Source organism: Argiope bruennichi, chromosome 3 (genome assembly GCF_947563725.1).
Source record: "Argiope bruennichi chromosome 3, qqArgBrue1.1, whole genome shotgun sequence".
Taxonomy (NCBI): Eukaryota; Metazoa; Arthropoda; class Arachnida; order Araneae; family Araneidae; genus Argiope; species Argiope bruennichi.
In genome coordinates, this window is record NC_079153.1 from 20,629,349 (window position 1) to 20,656,492 (window position 27,144).

At 29.5% G+C, this 27,144-nt stretch overlaps 1 protein-coding gene across 1 annotated transcript in view; it reads left to right on the top strand.

Moving 5' to 3' along the window:
• The first annotated feature begins 6,581 nt into the window (after nucleotides 1-6,581).
• LOC129963847 (uncharacterized) overlaps nucleotides 6,582-27,144 on the top strand; it is a 37,867-nt gene continuing 17,304 nt past the window's right edge. Inside the window, exon 1 of the mRNA XM_056078423.1 lies at nucleotides 6,582-6,713. The gene's annotated coding sequence lies outside the window, so the exon portion shown is untranslated. The remainder of the gene's footprint in view (nucleotides 6,714-27,144) is intronic.

Below are 27,144 nucleotides of genomic sequence, written 5' to 3' on the forward strand. Positions count from 1 at the left end.
ACATTCATGTGCGAGATAGCGAAAATAAAAATCTGAGCACTCGGAGTTGTAAATATTCCGAATTTTTTCTTTTTGTACTAGAAGGCGATTGCAATTTTTAGTAAGGAATACGCTAGAAAGTTTTAAGGAGACTACTTACACTGGTTTAAAAGGATTGTCGTAAGAGTATTTTTGTTCTAAAAGTAATAAATGTATGATCCCTTTAGAAGAAATTAGAACGTACTCATATGCGATGAGTTCCTGAATAAAATCTGCAAAGCTTGTAATTGCCATAATCGGAAATGCTGAAAAGTCACAACCCTATTCGCATTAAGCAGAAGTTTATTTTCATGCAGCAAGGAGTCGTAGATAGATAAACTGAAAACTAATATTTTCCTATTTATCAGATAAATAATTTATATGAAATATAAATTTAAAGAATTTTATGTCAGATTTTCCAGGATATGCATATTTTAAAAATACATAAATTACCAAAAATATTTATAAATTAAAGAATTAGAATTAAATAAATCTTTGGAATATTAACTAATTAAAAATGTGACACTAAATTTGTCCGTTATTATAAGAGGGTCATCACTAGGGCTGAGCTATGACCAAACTTCATCCTGAGAATATATCGTCTAACATACATCGAATGTCCTCGAAATATAAATTGATAATGAAATCATGATATATCGATATTTCACGATATATCATGATTTCAATATTAATTTATTTCTATTATAAATTATGAATAGCATCTCCTAACATACTGGCTAAGCATAACAACTTCAAATAAAAGGAATTTTTAATTTACATAGTAAGATATTCGTATTTTTTTTTCAATCAAAACAATAACAAAATAATTTTGTTAAAACCAATGTCAAATAGTAGTCTGTGTGTCAGTGTAAAGCAGTGTCTGTATTTCACAATTTATCATACCCCTTTTTTTTCAATAATATAATAATTTTTAAAATGTTATCTTTTTTCTTTTAATGCTAATGTAAAAACTTTTTTTGATCATGTAAGAACATGATATTGCTTTCGTTAGGGGGGGTTTGAAGCTCGAGATCGCGTAGACAATGAATACTGAAGCTCGAAATCGCGTAGGCAATGACTAAAGCATAAATGGCAATTTTCATCATCTTTTAATCGCATATAAGTTTTTACCTGCTTTTACCAGTATTGCATTAATATTATGTATGCTTCTGAAAGGTTAACCTGCTTTTACTAGTATTGCTTTATTATTACATTAGCAGATGCGGTTTTAAAAGGTTGATCTGCTTCTACCAGTGTTGCTTTATTAATACGTATGCTTTTTTGACAGGAGTTACGTTTTTAAAAGGTTGGCATAGAACTATGACATCATAGCTGTTATTTCATTTCAAAATCGATCGAGCTCCAAAACTTTGTTTTACAGCTAGAAAAACTAAAAATGAAAGTTTAAAAAAATGATATATATATATATATATATATATATATATATATATATATATATATATATATATATATATATATATATATATATATATATACATACACTCACAGAGAGAGAGAGAGAGAAAGATAGCAGGGGGTATGGTATAGAGACTGATAGAGAAGTCTCGTGATTGTTTCAAACCGGTTTAAACTAGTTAATGACTTAACTAAGACAAATAATGACTTAAAAAATAATAATTTTCTCACAAGATAACTTGTAATTTTAATGTTTCTCCAGTTTTGTATATTTTTATTCTTTTTCTCAATTTCTTCCATTGCCTATAAAAAAAGAAATGACGTAATAAGGCCTTTAACAAGTAAAATGAAGGAGTTTTCATAAAATTTCAATTTGAAATGTAAAGTTTAATGCCTTAAAAAATTAATTCTGCATATGAATTACATAAACAACATTTTTATTTTAAAAGCATTATTGACAGATTTAATTTAAATATGCACTAGAATTTTACCAATAATTAGATTGGATAATTGAAATTAAAGCATCTTTCATACAAATTACAATTTCAAAATTCAAAGAGACGAAAAATAATAATTCCGAAATGAGTCAAACATTAATAACAAATATTACGTAAGTGCAAATTTATTTATGAAAGAATGATATAATAGATTAAAGGTTTTAGAAGAGCTCTTTAAATTTTCCTTGAATTATGAAACATGATAAAATGCCGTAACACAGAAAAATATGCCGTAATATACCATCATTAATATAAACTCAACGAAAAAACAGCCAACACTTAAATAAAACGCTTGTTTCTGAATATTTAAATTCTATCTAATTATGTATAATTTACAATTTCTAATTTTTTGTCGACATTTTGGCGTATTCTCAAATCAGAAATAAAATTTTGAAAAATTAAAAATCAAAATAAAATGGAAAAATAAGAAATAAATCTCCTTTTATTTAAATAAAATAATAAAGACATTTAAAGATTGAAAAATTACTCCTAAAGTCATCTTTATCTTACAAACAGAAGAAAAAGAATTTCACAAAAGCTTTTTTAAGTCAATTAAATGTAGGTTTGTTTATATAAATTCAAAATATTATATATTTGAAAATAAGATAAGCACATAAAATAAAAGGAAAGAAAAAAAATTTAAACTGCGTGAAAATTTAAAAAAAAAGCACAAAATATATTCCAACAAATAAACTGAAATAAATACTAATAAATCTGAAGTAAACATTTATCCATTAAAAATAATCTTTACTTTAAATTCAAAATAAAACCTTTTAATAAATTATATATTATGAAATTGAAAAAGAGCCTTTTTTTAAAGATATATTTCTAAGAAAAATGTATACTTTTTCTAGTTTTATAAAAAAACGCATACTATAGAAAAGCACGCGGGTTAAAAAGAAAACCAATTTATTTTCACTGAAATACAAAACAAAGCCTTGAAATCCATTCGTAATGTATTATCATGACTAATTCTCGTTAGTCATGAAAATTCGATCATTATCAAAAAGTCGATAAGTATTGAAAATTCGATATGTATCGAAATTTCGGTAATTATCGAAAATTCAATAAGTATCGGAAGTTCATTTAAGACCTATCGAACATTCAAACTAGTTTTGAAAGAAGTAGGAATTCGGAGGTCATTGTTTTGGGAGATGTTGATTTCTTTTCTACTGTCCATTCTTGTGCCCTTAAGGTGGAGGGGAATTGATTCCCATTCACAAAAGGGGTATTTACATAAAGTTTCATTTCACTTGTGCTATTATCATTTAAGCGAAAACCTCATGTTATGGCAGGTGCATAACATTTGATATACGTGTAGAAAGAATATTATAGCTGAAGATTAATGTTTTGCACTTTAATTCTGCCTTGCGTTGAAATCGCTGATACTAATCTCCTTTAAATGTATTATTGTAGAGAGATCTGAAAAACACAAGAGGGTTACATTTTATACTCCAGATTGTATGAGATTACATATAATTTCATACATAAACAAAATTTTTAATTCATTGCACTACTGAAAATTTCAATTTGCCTGTTGCTTTTATATTTGTTCACATATGGAACAGAGATTTTATAAGCTATCTCTTATAGTAATTTTGTGCAATTTTTTTTTTTTTTTTGTGTGTGTGTGTGGAACAATTACTTTTCAAATCTTGACTGTATTTAATTAGTAATAGATTTATCTTACAGTAAGATATATTCCTTACTAAAACAAGTTGCATTTTTATTTCAAGTCTGTTTAATAAAAATATTTATATATTGTGTTGTGGCCTCCATGCCATTGGTTGTCTGGAGCAACAATGCAAAGATTTAAAAAAAAAAAAATGGTAGTTTTCACAATAAAAATGATACAAAATTTATATTATATTAAATTAAGATTTTTCTGTATTTTAAAGAAATCTTACATCAAAAATTAAAAACAGGATTTTTGTATAAATCGAATTTTATAGCAAATTTATTTTAATACGTAAGTGAATTTTCGAAATGCATTAAGAAATTTTGACTCACAAAACTCATAAAGAAAGAATTTAAAAAAAAAATGCTTGGAAAATGATGGAACAATTGAACTAAGCATATCTATTCCGAGTTTAAATTTTAACTAATATATCTAAATGTCAGTAATAATTTTAAATGTCAGTAAATGTCAGTAAATATTTTAATTGATCTATAATATCTTAATAAATTAATTGGATAAAGATTATAAAAATGATTTAAAATTAAATAATAGCATGTTCTTCATAACAGATGCATTTACTGTTCAGTTATTTATATGACTTAAATCATAAAAATATTAGAATAGTTACAAAATTGTTACATCATTATGTCTGGATGATATTTCGGATGCTTAAAACAAATAAAGCATAAAAAAATTTCAGTTGAATTGTAAATATATCTAAAAATAAAAGATGCATGATTCTTTCATGATATTTAAATAGAAATTTATTTATATTATCTTTCAGTTTAAGGAAAAGGAAACAATTTATCACAATATGGCAGAATTTATAAAAATATTAACAAAAATTATATACAAACTTAAAAACAATGGTGAGCAACAAGAATAAACACTAAGGAAAACCAAAACGAAATCAAGAATTAATTTTGAGTACAGATTTACTGAATCCGGATTCATCATGAACCATGATTGACGATCATTGTAGCGATAAATAAATATTTTTCAGAACCTGATATCGAGAAATCGAGTTTTCGAAAATATCGATTTGTTTCGATAAATTGAAAATCGACGCAGCCCTTCTCATAACAGTAAACATAGAAGAGGACCACAAAATGCTGAAATTTGCCGCCATCATTAGTCACTGAAAAATTCAGCCTACTTAAGATTTATTTTTGATCTGTGAAATATTAGAATATTACATCGCTATTTTCGCTTTTATCACATTATAAAGCTGCTCAAGCAGCACTTTAAGGCAAAAAAAAAAAAAAAAAAAAAAGAATTTTTATCACACTTAACATCGTTTAGAATCTCACTGCCCACTGCTTTTTAGTAATCTGTGACTCTAGGGGTGGGTTACCATAATTGGACCCCATCGCCCATTATTTCTATATCATGTTATGAATCTGTAATATTACATTTCTTGCGCTGTTTGTCTAACGAAGAAGAAGGATTTACAGATATCTTGAAGGGATGTTGGGTCAAGATCCGTATCTTGAGCAACAAAAAGGAAGGTTCTAGAAACTACAAGAATTATGGCGGTATTTTAATTAGAAATCGAGATTTAGAAATCATTTTTAAAAAAATTGAAATTTGCCGTGGAGACTAAATAAACATTCACACATGCATTAATCTCTCTTTGGTGGGTTTATAATAGAGCGAACGTCTTAGCTGTTCTATCTGCTTAGATTGAAAATTTATACAAATACACTTAAATTGCGTTTTGCCTTTTATTTTACAACATCATTCAAAAAGACATTACAACCGGTGAATCTCATGGGCTTTCAAATATGGACGAAATCAATGATTAACAATGATTAAGGTGATGGATATTGTCACCTTTACTCCCATATTAAATGATCAATGAGTTGAAATCTACCAAAATGGGATAGAGAGCATGTGGTCAGACGAACATTGATGATATAGGCAGGAGTAATAAGACCTCACATGAATAAAAATTGGTGAAATCGGACAAATGGTTTGAGTGGTGGGGCTCTATCAATTTTTTTTCGTGGTAGTGCAGGAAGTAAGATGACTGTTGATGACAAACCTTAAAATTACGAACATTTATAAAAAACGGAATGACGAAATCGGACTGGCGATTAGGACTAGGACACTACCCCCCCCCCCCAGTTGTTTGCAATAAATAGATTGCGATTAGCGTCATCGTCTTACTATACTTAGACCCCCCCCCGAAGGCAGACGGATAAAGAAACTGAATGACTGGACCGCCACAGCAACAACAATGGCAGGAACTGTGGTTGAGTCCTAAGGGCCATCACCGGCCACGGTACAACCCTTCCTGAAAGAAGTGCGTTCCGTCATCGATGGGAGGAGGCAGACCCCCCCACACACACACACACACATTTTTGTGTAACTTCCAGAGTGGCGAAATCCAACCACCATACCGGAAGCATCTCATTCTCTTTTCGAGGTGCCACCCCGGAGGTTTCATCCTATAGTAACATTTTTTTTTTTTTTTTTTTTTTTTTTTACATATGGGAAATAATATTTAACATATAAAAATTAAACTGTATAGTAAATTGTCTTGAATTTGTGGGCAAAATTTCAGCTAAAATCTACTAGCCTAGATTTTTACAAAGCACGAAATATTTTAGATTTTATTAGTATAAAAAAATTAAACATTTGTGGGTCTAATAAAATGCATATTAAAAAATAACCTTTTAAAATATCTATCAAATTAAATATCATATCTGCAAAAAAAATTCCTTTGTGATCTGTCCTTACAAAATTTCATTCCAAATATTCGTGAAATCAACAAACCTAAGCTTTTGACATTTCTTCAATTTACTGTTTTTGTCTTTCATATCATTAAAACATGGAAACGAAGACAATATATCAGCCATTCGCCATTTCGCGCCACCATGAACTAATCACTTGAATCGTCTTCCCATTGGTTGAGAAGAAAATGACGTAGTAAAGAGGGCGGTGCTACCTGAATGCGATTCAATTAAGGACCGTCGGATTCTTCATAACTTCCGTCTGAAGCTAGCGAAGAATGTGTGCTTTGTTTTAATTAAAGCAATTATTTATTTCTTCATTTGGAACAAAACTTCACTAAAAATTGTCGGTCAACTCAGCATTAAAAGGTAAGCTTTTTTTCTTCTTTTGTATTCGAAGAACGAGCAATCTAAAAATTATTTTTCATTTAAACTTTGAAGAAAAATTTTCCGATCAGTTGTCGGTTTGAAATGTTGACATCTAAAATCATAACAGCTGATAAGAAAATAATATTTTAAGGATTTCGCAACTTCTGTTAGCTTACTTTTAACCGTTTGGTAAATGATAGTAAAAATAAATTGATTTTTTAAATAAAAATATTAAATATTTTTTTACAATTTAATGCCTGATTTTAAAAAAATTATCTGCTTTAAAGACGAATTTAAATTATTGTAAATGCAGTTATAATTTTTTTAGAATTCCTTCGGAATTTCTCAGTGAAATTATATCACATAGCTGCAAAAGAATGTGACCCCCCCCCAAGAAAAAAAATGGGGGATGAGGGAGGTAAAATAGTCATTTTATCCAAGATAAGATTTGAAAGTTTTAAATCTTTATTGTAAGTCAATAATGGCTTGATTCTTCTTTTTTTAAAATTTTATTTATTAAAAAAATACTATTAATAACATAGCAATGATAATGAGAACCAAAAAAAAATGTATTTAATTTCATCGCAGTACCGGTGTGAGTAAATCTAGTAACTAAATCAATTACGAATATTGTTATAAATTATACTTGTAAACATTTTTTTAAATTTATATAATTCATTAATAATTCTATATTTATTTATAAAATTGGCATCACTAAAACATTTATTTTCTTAAAAGAGTGTAAAATTATTTTTCCATGTTATATTTCAAAGCTATTAAGGAATAATGTTAAAGTTTTGAATAACTAAATTTTGAATTAAAAATAAAAAACGTTTTTTTTTTTCTTCAAAATACTTGCCGCTACTTACAGACAGTATATCAGCCTATAATCATTGCCATTTATATAATATGCATAATATTAAATCAAAGAACTAGTTTCTAAACCCCAACTACTACTCCGATGACCATTTTTGTTTCGTTTGAAACATGTATTAACATTTCTATACATTTAAAAATATGAAGTACACCCCAAATATACGAGGGGCATAATAATTAAGCCTAGTAATCTATGCCTGCCTATTTATAATATTATGCCCCAATTAATTAATAAGTCTAAAAATCTATGCCTGCTTATCTATTATATTATCCCTCATTAATTTATAAGCCTAATAATCTATGCCTACCTATCTAATATTATGTCCTGATTAATTAATAAGCCTAATAATCTATTCCTGCCTATCGATAATATTATGTCCTCATTAATTAATAAGCCTAATACTCTATGCCTGCCGATCGATAATATTGTGTCCTAATTAATTAATAAGTCTAATAATCTATGCCTGCCTATCTATAATATTATGTCCTGATTAATTAATAAGCCAAAAAATATGTGCCTACCTATCGATAATATTATGCCCTGATTAATTAATAAGCCTAATAATCTATGCCTGCCTATCGATAATATTATGCCCTGATTAATTAATAAACCTAATAATCTATGCCTACCTATCGATAATATTATGCCCTGATTAATTAATAAGCCAAAAAATATGTGCCTGCCTATCGATAATATTATGCCCTCATTAATTAATAAGCCTAATACTCTATGCCTGCCTATCGATAATATTGTGTCCTAATTAATTAATAAGTCTAATAATCTATGCCTGCCTATCTATAATATTATGCCCTGATTAATTAATAAGCCAAAAAATATGTGCCTGCCTATCGATAATATTATGCCCTGATTAATTAATAAGCCTAATAATCTATGCCTGCCTATCGATAATATTATACCCTGATTAATTAATAAGCCTAATAATCTATGCCTGCCTATCGATAATATTATGCCCTGATTAATTAATAAGCCAAAAAATATGTGCCTGCCTATCGATAATATTATGCCCTGATTAATTAATAAGCCTAATAATCTATGCCTGCTTATCGATAATATTATGCCCTGATTAATTAATAAACCTAATAATCTATGCCTGCCTATCGATAATATTATGCCCTCATTAATTAATAAGCCTAATACTCTATGCCTGCCTATCGCTAATATTGTGTCCTAATTAATTAATAAGTCTAATAATCTATGCCTGCCTATCTATAATATTATGCCCTGATTAATTAATAAGCCTAATAATCTATGCCTGCCTATCGATAATATTATGCCCTGATTAATTAATAAGCCTAATAATCTATGCCTGCCTATCGATAATATTATGCCCTGATTAATTAATAAGCCTAATAATCTATGCCTGCCTATCGATAATATTATACCCTGATTAATTAATAAGCCTAATAATCTATGCCTGCTTATCGATAATATTATGCCCTGATTAATTAATAAGCCTAATAATCTATGCCTGCTTATCGATAATATTATGCCCTGATTAATTAATAAACCTAATAATCTATGCCTGCCTATCTATAATATTATGCCCTGATTAATTAATAAGCCTAATAATCTATGCCTGCCTATCGATAATATTATGCCCTGATTAATTAATAAGCCTAATAATCTATGCCTGCCTATCGATAATATTATGCCCTGATTAATTAATAAGCCTAATAATCTATGCCTGCCTATCGATAATATTATGCCCTGATTAATTAATAAGCCTAATAATCTATGCCTGCCTATCGATAATATTATGCCCTGATTAATTAATAATTAAGCCTAAAATATTATCCTTCTTTAGTTTTCCGAACAAAAGATTCCGATTTCTTTCCATTTTTACTTTCTCGTATACGAAATATACAAACAGAAAATATTGTAACCTTCGAAAAATTTAAGCTCAAAATTTTGACGAATCTTCACGTATCAAACTTTCCTGCGTCCAACAACCACATGTATGTCTAATTGTGAACTCGATAACTCAAAAACACTAAATAGATGAAATTTGGTTTATTGTCTTTACGCTAAATCTGTAGCTTTCTATCAAATTTTTAACAAAACCATTCAGAAGAAGTCTGTCAATCTGCCTATCTGAATGTAACACTATATCTACCAAATCTAAAAAGCTAAATGGATAAAACTTGGTACTGATATTTAACAATTAATTTGATAAGTGTCAATTTTTGAACTTAATCTCTCAAAGGGTCGATTTGTAGTTTTGCAAGCATGCACTCGATTTTACTGAAGACAAAGATTTAAATTAATGAAATTTGGTATGTGATTTCGTGACAACAATTATAGTCCTGTGTCGAATTTTGGCTTCGATCGGTTGGAAAAAAAAGGTGCTTAAAACTCATAATCGGCTTTTTGGCGTTTGTATATTAACCGCAGCTCAACAATTTATCGACAAATACCACGCACTAATAGGCTACTTCGTAACTTTTGTTCGCCAATGGCATGTGGTTACACACAAGTGCATTTCTTAGAAAATATGTGTTCAAGTTCAGGAAGTCCACTTCTACTAGACTTCAAAGGATCAGAGTATGGCTGTTAAACTTGCGACAAAGCTAATTTTGATTTAAAAAAATCATACCTTAGTACAATTATTTGGAATTTATTGCCACAAATTTCAGTGCATTTTGCATCAAATATCGTTTATTTATAATAATAATCTTCAAAAAAAATTATAAGATTTTAAAATTTTTTCCTTTGATTGTTCATTTAAGTTATTTAAAAAAAAAATTCATTTGTTAATATTTTAGCATAATAAAGAAAGGAATTTTAAGTATCAACATCCAATTCTGTTAAAGATTGGTCTTTCAGGCGTTGTTTTGACAAAACCACGATTCTCCTTTAATGTGATTAATCTCGTGTAGGCTGTTATTTCCACGTAAAGAGCAATAAAATTTCAATTTGCACGAAATCACCCGATTTTATTGCTTTCTGACGTCCCACGCCGTCCATGAAGTAGTTTGGCTTTTATGCTGAACAATGTATGCGAAAGTCTGTGGCGGTTACAGTTCATGTTTGAGATTGCCATTTTTATTATCGAATGAGAATGCAAAAGCCGCATTTTTGTCAATTTTGTTCTTAAAATGGGCAATCCAAAAGAAGAAAAATGGATCTGGACTAAGATATCTCTCTAGAAACAGTTGCTTTTTTAATGAAAGTATATTATGGCGAAAATTGTCCGGTTGATGTATTATAAAAGAAATCCGAAATGTTAGGTAACGGGAAATAATGTTTTTATTCTATGAGAAAAACATGAAATACAGATCGTAAACAGAAAGCCGAGACATACACAAAAATCAACATTCACAGAAATTCCCAAAACAAGAATACAGTAAATCGTTAATTTGAAAACAGTATTAGTGCTCACAGTACCCTGTTAAAGCGTTACCTGTTACCCTGTGTTCAATAAACACAATAGCTAACGACGAGAATTGACTCTTCATGTAATCATTTCACTTTCTATATCTCTTAATAAGGTCTAATATTCTCTAGAAGAAGCTTCTGATCTCATTTCCTAATAAAGATAAGGCCATAATTCTTGCTTTTTCTACAGCCTTCATTTATGTAGCCAAAGTCGCCAAATGATTGCCTAATTTGTAGTAATAAGATGTGTGATGCTGCATCCGTCAGTACCTATTAAGAATATCAGCAAATCTATCGTCTTTACAATGAAACTACCTATACAGGAAAGCGATATTATAGATTTGTAAGTATATTTTCTCAATAAGGCCAGATTTATGTTTAGCTTAATGGTATATTGAAATACATGAAGTATTTTATTTTTATTGCCTTTGATCGATGGGATCCAAAATTCAAGACGCATCAATAATTTTAGTGTCAAAATTACAAACAAGATATCATTCATCTAGATTGATGTGTTTTTGAAAGTTATAGAATTTTCATGTTGGCCAATAAACAGACTAATAGATACATGTATACTAATTGGTAAAAATTATTTTCAGAATTTTTTGTAATCGTAAATTATTTTATTGAGATTCAGCGGATGATGTTTTGTCCATCGTTGTACATACTATACATTGAAAAATTTCATTTCCTAAATTAATAACTTGTTATGAAGTTAATTCAGGACTATTGAATATAGATGTCGTATTTAATCGAAGAGGATGATACCTGAGCAACCATCCTATTTCAGAAATTTTTAACTATACCAACCAAAGTTCCAAAATGCAGAGTGAATTACGCCTACATGGCATTATCTTTGAAGCAACAATAATGACCAGAAGACAAACTGTAATCTAAATACCATTGGTCTTATTGTACTTGAAAGATTTAGTGTGAAGAGAAATACAGTTATATCTCATTAACGAATGATTCGCCATGATAAGCAAACAAAAAAAAAATGAACTTGAAGTTTTCTTAACGAGCGAAGTTATGTGAGCTTGCTTGAAGAGAACTCTTATTTCTTTCAAAATTGGAGATGCCTTCACCAGATGAGAGGTTTGAGTAAGTGCCTGTGGAACCATAAATGGCGTCATTGTATCTCTGGATCATTACGGGGCTATTGGAGAAAGAAATGGTATCAATGAGCTGGCGAAAAAACATAGCCAGATCTACCGAAGAGCTTATGGAGCTGAATTCTGTTTCACACAAAAGACTGCAATGGAGATTTGGTCAGAAATAAGGAAGCAACAGAGCAACAACTTACCAGAGAAAAAAGGGAGATGTTGAAAGCACAAGAAATTATTGCATCGGATGCTGAGAAGGATTATTCAGTAGCTGTGTGTGCTACAAATTTATTTGGCGATAATGATGTGTCTAATTTTCACTTTGGAAATACTTATCGCAAAATGAGTTTCTAATTGCTTACGGTGAGATATTTTTCTCTTTGGTAATTTGTTATTTGCTTGTGTTGTTAATGTCCACAAGCGTTTTTCTTCTGAACGCCGCTACTATGTACTTGCTACATGTACAACCTGTGTTTTTCTACAAATGAAACGTCTCAATCCGCTGCCGAACTTGTTGGAGACTTTTCCTCCTGTACAACCATCGGGCGATTTCCGTAACAATATTTATGCGAAATAGTATATCCCTCACAGATTCCTTAATTGTTAAAACCCGTTTTTATATATGAATGGGTGAGTAGAAGTGAATTCGCAATAGCTTGATCTCATTGCTATTTTGACCATATTCCATGTGACTTCCGAAACGAGTAGGCTTATAGTAGATATCTTACATCTCTGTCTTATTTTTTTAAATCTTTGATCGGATTTTTGTATTTTTTTTAATGGCGAGGGCATTAGATGCTTGCAACATTTATCATTCAAATTTTGTATTATTTAGGCAAACAAAATGTCTTTCAGAATTCATTAACTTTGTGAAGTTTAATTTGAGCTACTCTGTAGGAGTGTCTTATTTTATATATATTTAATTCTGTAGCCATTTTATTCGAATGTATCAAGCTACATCGTATTATAGCTATATGATTGGATATTTATAAAAAAATGTAGCGTTTTAAATTACCTACATATTTGAATAAAACTGAACTTTTGTAAACTTAACCGTAAAAAATACCAGAAAAATTCAAGATGCTGTGCAAAATATATATATATATATATTTAAATTGCCTTTAGCATTATGAATTTCCTAAAACGTGAATGTATGTAAATATAATGAGAATTTGAGTGTTTTTTAACATTATAGAATTTCAATAAATAAATAAATAAAGTTATCACAAAGTTTGAGAGAAATTAAAAAAAGAGCAAATTAAAAAGTTCTTCAAATTTACCTGCAAATGTTTGTATTTTAACCGTTTCAGAACTTCATTATCAGAAAATTGTTTAATTAATTATTTTTTCAAAAAATTCATCTAATGATAAAAATCTGAAAAAATCTCCAATTCGATCCTATCTCCAATGGTGAATTATAAAATTAAGGTATGCGATGGCGTTCGATATAAATTTTTTTGAAAAACGCTCTAAAATTGGTACATATTTGAATTTTAGGATAAAAAAGATTAAAAAATATCTATAAAACCAAAATGTATCAGACAAGTGATAAAAGTTTTTTAAAATTAGGAAAAGGGCTTTTTTTTGTGGCTAAAATGATGTATAAATAAAAAAAATCTCTTAATTTAAAATGTTATCAAATGATTTTCTTAAAATTTCGCAGATAGCTTAATAAGAAATATTATCTAGTTCCTGAAATGAAAAATAATCCTTATTTCTATCCACTCTTTAAATATTAGATTTCGAATGATAAATAGCACGAATTTTTCAATTTTTTTTCACATTATGAAGTAAATATTAAAACAAGTCTAAAATATTATTAAATGAATATTTTAGTTATTCTTTAGTTTAGGAAATGCAAAACAAAATGAGAAATTATTACTTCAAATTTGAAAAAAAAAATATGTATTAGATTTTAATTTTTGAGATTTTTTTGTAAATAAAAATGCTTTCAAAAATCACAGTTTGGGAAAAAAAGCACTTAAAGATGCAAAATGTCATTGAAGCTTATATAAATGCAATATAAAAAACAATGTAACTTCCCCCAAAATAGACTTAGAAATAAAGACACCCATTCAAACATTAAGAATATTAAATTAAAAAAAAAAACTAATAGTTTCACAAAAAATCTACTTTTTAACGTTGGCACCTAGCTTGAAGAATTAATAATAATTATAAATTATAAATACCAATCAATGATATAGAATATTTCCATTTTTTGAATGCTAATAGTTGTTTTTATTAAATTTATTTTATTAATTTATGCAGATCTAAATATCTTACATTATAACATTAGAGCATTCTTTTAATTTTTAACTACACATTCATTAACTTTTCAGACGTAGGATAAGGAGTATTCAATAAGTGTGACTCACCCTGTTTTATATCTCATATACTAAAACTTAGTTACGAATCTGTGATATAGCTTTTTTTCAATGTCCTATCGTCGCTGAAAAGAATGATTTACACATATTCTTAATCGATGCTAGGCTAATGACTCCGGCCTTAACGAATAGTTGGCAACTTGTCGAAGAATTTAGTGATTTTTATGAAAAAAAAAATGAAAGTTTTCGAGAATATAAGAATTATGGAGATGACTCAATAGCACCGAGAAAATTCCATACACTTTGGGAGACTATAAAAAGCGAAGCACTCACATAAAAAATGAATTCTTTCTTTAAAGTGTTGATCTCAGAGCGAGCTTTCTAGTTGTTTGTGCTCATTTGTTTTCTATTTAGCGATTTGCTGTCTGCTTGTTGTATTAGTGTTTACAAGTATTATTTTCTGGAAGTAGCCAAATGTCATCCCGCTGATGGGGCTTGAGAGTTTGGAGGGGGTAGGGGAGCCAGCTCAGGCGTTGATTTTGTCATCTGACCACGGCTCAAAATTAGGAATCTCCTTCCCAAAATAGCAGTAGTGTTTCTTTAAAACGGGAAGTTAATATAACTGAACTAAACAAATTTCGTATGCTCTGCCTCTTGGGTGACTGCAGTCAAAAGACTCACAAGATGATATGGCAAATTAGCAACATTTCGTGGTTTGGTTGAAACAGCGATATTTGCAAAGACCTTTTAACTCTCCACCATCAACGAATTCCCTTATAAAAACTCTCTACAAAATCTTTTGATAATCTTGATAAATGCAGCAATGTCGCAGTTAAATAGATGTAAACCAATGATTCCAAACATCCCCCAAACATCTGCAGACTTTGGCAATCTATTTATATTTAGCCACCATTAATTTGCTACTACATCCCACCAACTTACGTGTGTGACCCAAACTTATTGATTCATTTCATAATGCGAAAATCATTCTTCCACTTATTTATTTCATATTTTATTTTTGATTAAATTTTAGTAATTACTATGTATTATCAAATTTTCAAAACACAATCCTATTGATTCGTAATGTCATTGTCAAGCCAATTTTTCTCCTATTCAAATGTTATACCAGAACAAGAATTTTGATTTCGTGAATTTCACCTATCCTCCCACCAATCAGCAAAAAGGTAGAGGGGGGGGGGGAGAAAAAGAAAAGAAAGGAAGAAAGGGATAAAAAAAGGGAAAGAAAACGATGTATATCTTTTCAAAAAATAATTTTTAAAAAATGCCAACGACGTACCGAGTTTCTTTTCTCTTTTGCAAACGCTTCCGTTAACTCAAAACAAGTTTTATTCTGTGAGAGCTGACAAAAACTAAAATATGTTGAAATTAGAAAATATATTTCAAAGAAATGCACCTGAAAGTATCCGTAAATGATATTTCGAAGACTAATCTCAAAACCTGGTATTCAATCCCAAAAATTTCAAGAAAATTAATTAATAAAAAGAGTAGAGTATCATTGCTCATACACATTTAAAATGAAGTAAAAAGATATGTTCTTCTCTAAATGTGAAATGTCACGATCCGAAAATTTCCATTTCCTTTCCATTTCCAGAAAGAAAACAAGCCTGCTAAATTTTTTTCAAGAGAAAATACTCAAAAGAATATATGTTTCTGACATAAAGTAGGCATATAATGTATCTTAGTGTTTCAAATTACCATCATTAGCAATTTTTTTCATGTTATCGCAATTCGTTTGTTTATATTTAATGTACATTCTCATTCATTTTAACAGTTTTCTTTTCTTTTGCTTTAATGTTTTTACTTAATATAATAAGTAACGGAAGGAACAATAAAAAAAATTTCTAGCTGAAAATTTTTCAATGAAATAAAAGAATTATATCAAAAATATACAATTCAAGAAAAAAAAAAAACTTTATTATATCCACTGCCATTGTCATATTTCTTTAAATACATGATTTGAACCTATTTTTGAAATTTTTTATTTCAAAACACTTCGATTTTTCTGATTGAAGTTGATTTTTGGAATTTTCTCTGAGCATATAAATCGTACTTTTCTTAAGTTAGTAAATTTGCATCAACTGCAATAGTTCAATCTTGAAGACAAATCATCGCTATTTACTCTCGAAACGCTGTTTAGTCGTGACTAGAAGATAAAGTTTGAAGGCAATTATCAAATCATCAAAAGGCAAAGCAGGTAATTGCTAGGAGCCTCGCAACTTTCAGATGCTCACTGAGTTTTGAGACTTTTTTACAGTATTTTGAAAGCAATCTAATGTATTCTTTCATTTAATTTACAGCGTATACTCGAAGTTATTCAAGTTAAAACCAATTCAACCAAGTATCTTTTAAATCTTGGAGCATAGTTCTTAATAATTTTTTTTATATATATATTTGCAAAATTGTTTGGAGAACATTATGGTCAATTTTATTTCCTTTTATATATAAATTTTCTTGTCTTACTTACAGAATAACAACTCCACCGAAATTTATATATAAAACTTTAGAATACACTTAAAAAATTACTTAAAATGAACTTGCATTACGCTTAATTTTCATTATCTTTTGAAATTATCGAAATCTGTTCTCTTGCAGGTTATGCGCAATTAATTATTTTGTAATATTTGCTGGCTACAAACGATTTATACATATTTAAAATTAAAATTATTTAAAAAAAATATGGTTTTGAAAAAAGAAGCTTAAAGTCCTCACCACCTTTAATTCAGTCTTGGTCAAAGAATAGAAAACACCACATACGTGATCCAAAACGTACAAATTGATAATAAAGATATTTAAATAAATCTCAAAGAACATTTCGACCTCGTTTTAATCGAAAAACTTCAAGTAATCTATTTCTATTCATATATTTCATATGTAGGTAAATAATTTTCGAAATAAAAATAATATTCTGAGAAAGAAAAATAAAGGCTTAAAAAGTTTTCACATATCATAAAATATTGCAGGTTTTCATAAAAAAAATTAAGATTGGCTTCTCCCACTTTTTTTAATATGCTTTTATAATAAGATGCTGTGTTTAGCTTTCACATAGTCAAGAGAATCGAATATGCATTGTGAACATGCTGTATATTTGGTCTGTTTATTTTTAAGGCTTCTGAGATAGATCGCCAAAAAAAAAAAAAAAAAAAAAATGCAAACCATTACCATCCATTTTGGCGAAATCTTCTCATCTTGTATATGATAGAACTGGAAGATTTTGGCATAATCTGGTTGCCAAATAAACAGACTATTTCGGCAATATTGGCGTAGCCTGAAAATCTCCAATTAAATCCACGATCTTGGCTTAACCTGAAAATCGCCAAGTAAATTCATTATCTTGGCAATCTTGGCGTAACCCGAAAATCTCCAAGTAAATTCATTATCTTGGCAATCATGGCTTAATTTGAAAATCTCTAGGTAAATCCAATATTTTGGCTATCTTAGTAAAATCTGAAAACCGCGAATTAAATCCACTAATTTAGCAATCTTGGCGTAAATTGAAATCGCCAAATAAACCTGGAAGTCATAAAAAAAATCTCATGTTTAGCGACTGGATCTAAATTTGGGTGTAGATTTTCTATTTTGGTATCAAAACTATGCAGAAAATTTGATTTTTCTAATTTCTGGGTTTGAAGGTATCGAGGATTATAATATTATCTCTTCCTATACGAGAAAGTAATGAGGTTAAACTTATAAAAAGAGACATAAATGTTTTGAATCCTTTCTATATGCTCAATAACTTGAATCTTAAATTCTTTAACGTATGCGGGCTAGCTGCTTAAAGATTTTTTTCCCTATATTTTAATTTTACAATAAATAATTATTTGCAGATTATTTTAGATATATACAATTGCATTTAATATTTTATGTACCCTTTTTAATTTCTCGTGTAAGAAGTATACAATGAGAAAGTATTGCAATCGCCAAAAAATTGTTACTCAAGATTCTGACAAAAACCCACTTTTCAGACTCCCAGAGTCTATAAAATACATTTTGGGGGTTATATATGTTTATCTGTAAACACAATAAGGCAAGAACGACTTCAGCTGGATGGAAGAAACGTAATGTGAATTTTGTATGATTTTATCCAAATCTGCCAAAAATATTATATAAATTTATCAAATTTTGAATGAAATCCTTTCAGAGAAAGTTAAGCTGACCGCGTATAAGTGAGCACGATTATCACAAAAGGTAAAAAGCTAAGCAAGTAAAATTTTGTACACAGGTTTGGAATCTAAGATATAGATCTGCATTAAACTTGGAACTAAATTGGTAAAGGGGTTGATGAACTTTTGTATAAATGTAAACGCGGTAGTTCGGGCAAGCAAGCAACTAAAATTCAGCAAGTCACTTTGATAAAGGAAATTTGATTCCCAGTGTTAGTACCTAAAGTGAAGAGTTTTATTAAATCTTGGGCAAATTCTGATCAGTAATTGATTACCTGTCGGTCCTTTCTTTCATATGCATGAAAATGCGATAACTCAAAAACGCAATAATTTAAATAAATGAAATGTGTTACATAATTTTTTATTGCAATTGTATTTTTTTTAAATTTTGGTTTAAATCGGTCGGAAAAATGGTGTCTAAAATATAAATTTAATTTTCAGGTATTTGTGTATTAAAAGAGTGAGAGCAATGAATCGCCAAATATCCCATACTGGATTTAATAAGAACTCTAGATTCAAGCAAGCTAAATATTTATATTTCAAAAATATTTTTCGCCAATGACGTGTAAGCGATTTACTGTCTAATTTTTTACTGTAAATGTAATTTTTTTTTTAAATTTTAGTTTAAATCGGTCGGAAAAATGGTGTCTAAAATACAAATTTAATTTTCATGTATTTGTGTATTAAAAGAGTGACAGCAATGAATCGCCAAATATCCCATACTGGATTTAATAAGAACTCTAGATTCAAGCAAGCTAAATATTTATATTTCAAAAATATTTTTCGCCAATGACGTGTAAGCGATTTACTGTCTAATTTTTTATTGCAATTGTAATTTTTTTTTAAAATTTTGGTTTAAATCGGTCTGAAAAATGGTGTCTAAAATACAAATTTAATTTTCATGTATTTGTGTCTTAAAAGAGTGAGAGCAAAGAATCGCCAAATATCCCATACTGGATTTAATAAGAACTCTAGATTCAAGCAAGCTAAATATTTATATTTCAAAAATATTTTTCGCCAATGACGTGTAAGCGATTTACTGTCTAATTTTTTATTGCAATTGTAATTTTTTTTTTTAAATTTTGGTTTAAATCGGTCTGAAAAATGGTGTCTAAAATACAAATTTAATTTTCATGTATTTGTGTCTTAAAAGAGTGAGAGCAAAGAATCGCCAAATATCCCATACTGGATTTAATAAGAACTCTAGATTCAAGCAAGCTAAATATTTATATTTCAAAAATATTTTTCGCCAATGACGTGTAAGCGATTTACTGTCTAATTTTTTATTGCAATTGTAATTTTTTTTTTTTTTAATTTTGGTTTAAATCGGTTTGAAAAATGGTGTCTAAAATACAAATTTAATTTTCATGTATTTGTGTCTTAAAAGAGTGAGAGCAAAGAATCGCCAAATATCCCATACTGGATTTAATAAGAACTCTAGATTCAAGCAAGCTAAATATTTATATTTCAAAAATATTTTTCGCCAATGACGTGTAAGCGATTTACTGTCTAATTTTTTATTGCAATTGTAATTTTTTTTTTAAATTTTGGTTTAAATCTGTCTGAAAAATGGTGTCTAAAATACAAATTTAATTTTCATGTATTTGTGTGTTAAAAGAGTGAGAGCAAAGAATCGCCAAATATCCCATACTGGATTTAATAAGAACTCTAGATTCAAGCAAGCTAAATATTTATATTTCAAAAATATTTTTCGCCAATGACGTGTAAGCGATTTACTGTCTTACCAAAGCCCAAAATTTTATGGTAAGGGAATGAGATAACCCATTTATTAGAGAATTAGCGAGAAAGATTTGCAGCGATCGATCCCCTTATTTCTTGTTGATGAGCGAAATGTCAATTTCATCACTATTTTAAATCAAACACGTAACAGGACCAAGTATAATTTGAATTTCCTTTGCACTTATGTAGATAACATGTTATCACTTCTGCATATATATATCTTAATATATATAAATTACGTGTCACGTTGTTTGTCCGCGATGGACTCCTAAACTACTAAACCGATTTTAATCAAATTTGCACACCGTGTGCAGTTTGATCTAACTTAAAAGATAGGATAGCCCTTTTTTTGAATTTTTAATTAGAATTTTAATTATTAATTAAAAACTAACTTTCCCGCCGAAAAAATATTTTCATTTTTCCCATCGCCAAATGAGTACGGCTTCAGTTTTTTTTCCCAACAGTCATGAGGCTAGGCTTAAGATTTTTCGGCTGATTATTTGAAACGATTCTATTTATTTTCTTAATGTTTGATGCATTTAAAATTAAACATTGTTAATTAATCGATCTTTCAGATTAATTAAAAATGTTTAGTTTTAAATGCATGAAGTACTTTTGAATTAAAATAAAACCGAATAAAGGAAATTAAAAATTTATAATCTGCATAGCGTTACCCCAACTGGCGTAGAAAAACTCACGCATTTGCGTTACGTTTCGAATCCGAATGTTCGAATTATTTATGATCCTATCCGAAAACGTTTCTCAGGAATAAGATATCATTTTCCACAATTATTTTTTAATGCATACAATAAATTTGATACGTTGCAAAGGATAAAGTATCACGATCTTATGAACGCTCAGTGACTCTGTTATCAGTAATCATATTATAAAAAAATGCTTTGTTTCAGTAAAAAATATTATTATATTAATTGCAGATTATTTTTTTCCACTTTAATTTAAAGCATAAGTTCTACGAGAGTTAACAGAAAATTAAAGAGATAATATTGCGTTATGACTGAAGGCCTTTATAATATTATGAGTGAATTATATGACTATCAAAATTTGAAGTTTTAAAATATTTTGAAGAATCTATTAAAGTTGGAATTGCGTAAAATATTTAATTATTAAAATTTAAACGAACATTAAGATTGGCGAACCGGTTGGTCGCCAGAGACGGCTAGTAGATATATATATATTAGATAGAGACGACTATATGCTATTAAGGAGAAGATAATGAGATTTTAATAAATTACATAAATTTTCCACGTGATGTCCAGTTTACCTAATCTGGACAATCAATAGATCTCAAACTCTACGAGTCTCTTTCTGGTAGCGTTGATTTCCATGAGTATTAGCAGGCAATAGTGATATAAAACATTACAATGCCACTTTATCATTTTTTTTGTGTCCAGGCGTATAAAAAAAGCAGAATCTGTTGAAGCTGTTCGTCTTAAAATACTCAATAAAAATAATTCAAATAATCGTAAAGTTACCATATATAATATCACATTCAAGAAAGCATTTAGAAAATGTATCGCCAAGGAAATATTTCATTAAGTAAAATTTTATTTCAACCAAAAACTTTCGTCATTGAATTTTCAATCAATAAAAATACGAATGTAAAAAGGCCTTTGTAGTTTCCTGAAGAAATCTAAATATTTCTTAAAAATTATGAATAGATCTGTAATTTTGTTGTAAGGAATAGCATGTCTGTGCCCCGATGGTAAGTTAGCATCATTCCAGTTTTCTTGAATTTGATAAGAAAGGGGTATTTGCCTTAACATGATTGCGTGTTTAGATGGGCAAAATATATTAAACAAATTGTATTTTCTTGTAGATTGAAGAGAACAAACGCTAATCGCTTTTAAAAAGCAAATTCGCATTGGAATATTGCATTCCGAAACTTTTGACTCTTCTAATATAAAAATTTGAAAGTGTGATTCATCCTATTTTATATTTGATATATTAAAACTTTATTACGAATCTGTGATATAGCTTTTTTTCAATGTCCTATCGTCGCTGAAAAGAGTGATTTACACATATTCTTAATCGATGCTAGGCTAATGACTCTGGCCTTAGCGAATAATTGGCTACTTGTCGAAGAATTTAGTGATTTTTATGAAAAAAAAAATGAAAGTTTTCGAGAATATAAGAATTATGGAAATGTCTCAATAGGATCGAGGAAATTCCCCACTCTTTGAGAGACTATAAAAGGCGAAGTACTCACATATAAAATGAATTCTTTCTTTGGAGTGTTGATCTCAGAGCGAGCCTTCTAGTTGTTTGCTCTCATTTGTTTTCTGTTTAGCGATTTGCTGTCGGCTTGTGGGTTAGTGTCTCCACTTATTATTCTCAATATACTTCCTCTTTTTTTTGCTAACTGTCCTTCATATTTTCATAAAAAAATAATTGTTATCCGCTTACCTAGCTCGTTGGACTTAATTAAATTAAAGAAATATATTATAAATATGCTAAAATATTAGCTTTTTTATTTAAAATATTTTCGACATTTTAGTCTTTAATTTCTTATTCATTTTCATAAATATTATGCAAACGTGAAATTAATTTTTCTCAAACTCGTTACCAGATGGCGCTTTTCAATATATTCAAATTTCCATTAAATTCTCCGATTAACTATAATCAATTTCTAAAAGCATTAAAATGGCATACTGAAATCGAGAAACTGAATTTTATATAATTTAAAAACTATAGAACACCAGGAAATGAGTGAAAAATCTTCCAAATATACATTATTCCATCTTTGCATATCTGATACATGTGACGATAAATAAAGGTGTTTAGTAAAAAAGCTCTTCAAACGCCAATTTTAATCGGCTGTAATGCAATATAAATGAATTTCTGAAGACTGCGAAGTTTATTTCAGTTAGAAGAGGGAAAGAACTTCTTAAGCAACGGATAATAGCTATTCTTTAACCATTTGCGCTCCGTAATGTGAGCAAGAGTTCGTTTTAGAGAGCCCAACGATTTTTAGAGAAACGATGCTCTAAGTAGGTTAAATCGGTTTTTAGAATGAGGTGATTCTTTTTAGAGGTGAAACGAGTTGTTGAAGATTTTCTTCAAGTTATTGCTTTGGAGAGTTTTACAGCATTCTTCAATTTTATTTTTGGACATTTTTGGAACCAAAAACTTTGCTCGGAATGATGACTACTTTTCGACAAATGGGTTTTTGACGTCTCAATATATGAATTTTAGAGATAATTTCAAGATATATTCCTTTCTGTATGTTAGCGGAATAATAATGCCATCAAAAACATAATTTGTAAAAAAAACCAAGTCTCGCTACTCAGTTCTGTTGTAAAAAGTTGCGAGATCCATGTAATACCAAGTCGGTCAATTTATTCAGTCCCTACTTAAGGGTCTTTCTGTCTTAAGTTATTACTTAATTAGCTAACCTAACAACATCTTATAGTGACCATATCAATATAAAAAATCTTTTATGGTTTAAATAAATAGATGGACTTGGCCATCGCATGAAAACACAATGTATCTTTACATTAAATTCGATTACATTAACATACTATATTAAATTAGATTGTTTAGTGCGATTGCCAAGTCAATCTATTTATTTAAACCATAAAAGATTTTTTTATATTGATATGGTCACTATAAGATGTTGTTAGGTTAGCTAATTACGTAATAACTTAAGACAGAAGGACCCTTAAGTAGGAACTGAATAAATGGACCGACTTGGTATTACATGGATCTCGCAACTTTTTACGACAGAACTGAGTATCGAGACTTGGTTTTTTTTACAAGTTATGTTTTTGATGGCATTTCATTTCTTTTTGTAGATAGTCCTTTTCTTATTTTTGTATGTCCTTGTCTTATTTAGACTTCCTCTTTTTCTTTTCCGGTACTACTTGTTGAACTTCAGCTACAGTTTTTCTCAAAGCCCACTCCCTGTCTCTATGGGTTTTTCTCGTAAGCTTTGATGTTACAATTTTTGACAAGTCTGGACGGTTTTGTTACGTATCTGGGCCAATTATGCTGTAAGTTTTATTTCGGGATGTGGAAAAAATTTAAGCATTGCAGTATTTAATTGTTGACACATGTTTTTTGTAGGTAATAAGCAAACGGTATCATCAGGAAGTTTCGAGAGGTGTTCAATTATTTCAATTAACCTGTTTTCATTTGAATTGTATTTTAGAGTTATTAATCTAGTCGAGAGTAAGTCGCGGTCCTTTTGTGTAGTCACATCTAATCTTATTCTATTTAGCATTTCAACAAAGTCAGAATCATTGAGTTGTCACATGTTAATTGTAAGTTCATCGTATATGAATAGTTCAATCCACAGATTCGGTATACTGAGGGAACCTAACAACTTGTTAGTTTAAGCAGTTGATAGTTTTTCAAAAGGTGACTTATCTATTACAAGCGGAAGCTGTAAGAGATCTCCGAAAACTACACGATGTTTTTTTCCAAACCACCTATTCTGATCGTCGCTTGTGTCGAATATTTCACATAAGCGTAAATGAATATATGTCAAAGCAACATTGGATATCATCGACACTTCGTCTATGATAAGCAAAGCTACTTCTTTCAAATCTGATCTCAGAACTTGGAGCATTTCATCAAAAAGTGGCTTGTACTTCGGTGTTTTCTTGTGTTCTACAGGCAGCTACAAATAGTCTATGTTTAGTCAATCCATTCACATTGAATGCAGTTATTTCTGTTGGAGCACTAACTACCAATTTTTTGTTTAAATACGTCTTAACCCAAACTTTCAGAGTTTTTATTAAAAAGCTCTTTCCAGTGCCACCAGTTCTACTCACAAAACAGTATAAAACGTCAGCATTATTATCAGTTATGTCCATTTTATTTGTGATCATATCGAAGACTCTTTTTTTGATCGGCATTGAGTTTTGCGATCATACTTTGAAGATCAGTTTGCTCTTCTACCAGATTGATTCTCTGAAAGTCACCCATTGCGTTTGCAGCTTCCACAGCTTCAAATTGAATTATTTCAAATTAGATATTGTTACAAACCTGTAATTTTGCTTGTCAGCACAAATAGTGTCATCATAAGAAAGACTGTTTAACAGTTATCTCGGCATCCGGCTGTCGGATGCCGAGCCAGTGATCCCAGAGCTTGATGACATACATGGCGACCATTTGGCGACTTGGCGACGAATTTGCCGACAAAATGGATAATGCTCGAAACTTCGAGAAATTTATCGATTCGTCCATTATTACACGCATATTTTAATTTTTCCTCGATTTATATACTAAACACTAATTGTATTCTAAATTTGAAGTTTCTATGTCTGCTAGAAGTGCCTTAGAGTTTTGATGATCAGTCAGTCAGTGACAAAATTCACAAACTTTGACTAGTTATAATTCTTAAACTACTGGTTCAAATTTAATGAAATTTGAAATATACCATGTTTATATAATGCCTGCTTGGTTACTGAAAATTCAGGCTTCTAGTTTTATCCACAACGAAGTTATAGGGAGTCGAAAATGGCCTGAACTACTTCAAGGAAAGGATGGTACGGCCGTGCCGCTTGTTTTTGCTCGACTTGGCGGTGGCACTGCCGTGCCCCCAGATAATGAAAAAAAAAAAAAAAAAAACTAAAAAAAAAAAAACTAAAGGGGTTTTTTCAAAATTTTCTCGCATGCTCTCTAATAGAATTTTTATCCCAGAGAGTCCCTTGCATGACATTGGCTTACAATAATTATGACATATTAACCTTTGGCGTGTATTTATCATTTTTACTCACTCTATTGTGAGATCAATGGCGAGTTATTTGGCTATTAATCCCTGGCATATGGTTAATATATCCGAAAATCAAATTTCTGTTTTACATTTTCGAATTGTATTAGGGTTCATAGCCGAGTAACAAGACCACTAGACAAAAGTATACACATCTTTCCGGAGCTTGTTATCTGGTTTATGAAGTTACCACCACATACTCATTTCTTGAAGTTTCCATAAAACAAGTTTCACACATTAATGTGGCGCTATATTCGGGGACCCCACAAGTTATACATCAAAATACTCCTCTTGACTTGTTCCATCCGAATTTGTAAATATTATACGCTGCATACCTTGTGAGACAACCTGTAGAATTCGGCGTACAGTTTTGCAGTTTTAGATAATGTCAGATTTTTAACTCAATCAATTAAAGGGTTAACCTTGCGTCGGTGTGTACATTAGCATGAATGTAAACATGATAACTCAAAAATGCAAAGGCTGAGATGAATGAAATTTATAATATGGCTCTTGAACAATATTGTAGATCTGGGATCTCACCCACTATTGGCTTATCATTTCTGCATCTTCGTATTCTTCTACTTCATTTTGGTGTTCCAATGGTGTTATTGCTTGATTTTGTTATATTACTAGTCCCGTTGGCGACAAACTGGCTCACCGGGATTAATAGTTGCTAAAAATTAATAATTTTGTGAAACTATGTTTTCATGATTTACCCAACAAAATACTTTTACATTAATACACATTTACTACATGGAATTTGCACTTTCCATTCTGAGGTGCATTTCTAGGTAACTGTGATTTTTTTGCTATTTTTTATTTTTTTATTAATTATCTCTTAAAATATTTACTAAAATAATAAATATATATATACCGAGTTTTAGTATAGTAGCTTGACTTTTTTACTTTTGACTTACTTTTTTACTTCACCTTGCAACTTTTCAAATAAGCTGGTATAAAAAAAGCTGTTTTATATGCCAGCTTAAAGTTAAATATTCTAATTTTCAAAGACTTTGGTTTAAATATTATTGGATGAAATCAATGAATATTATAGATTTAATATTCATTGATTTTTT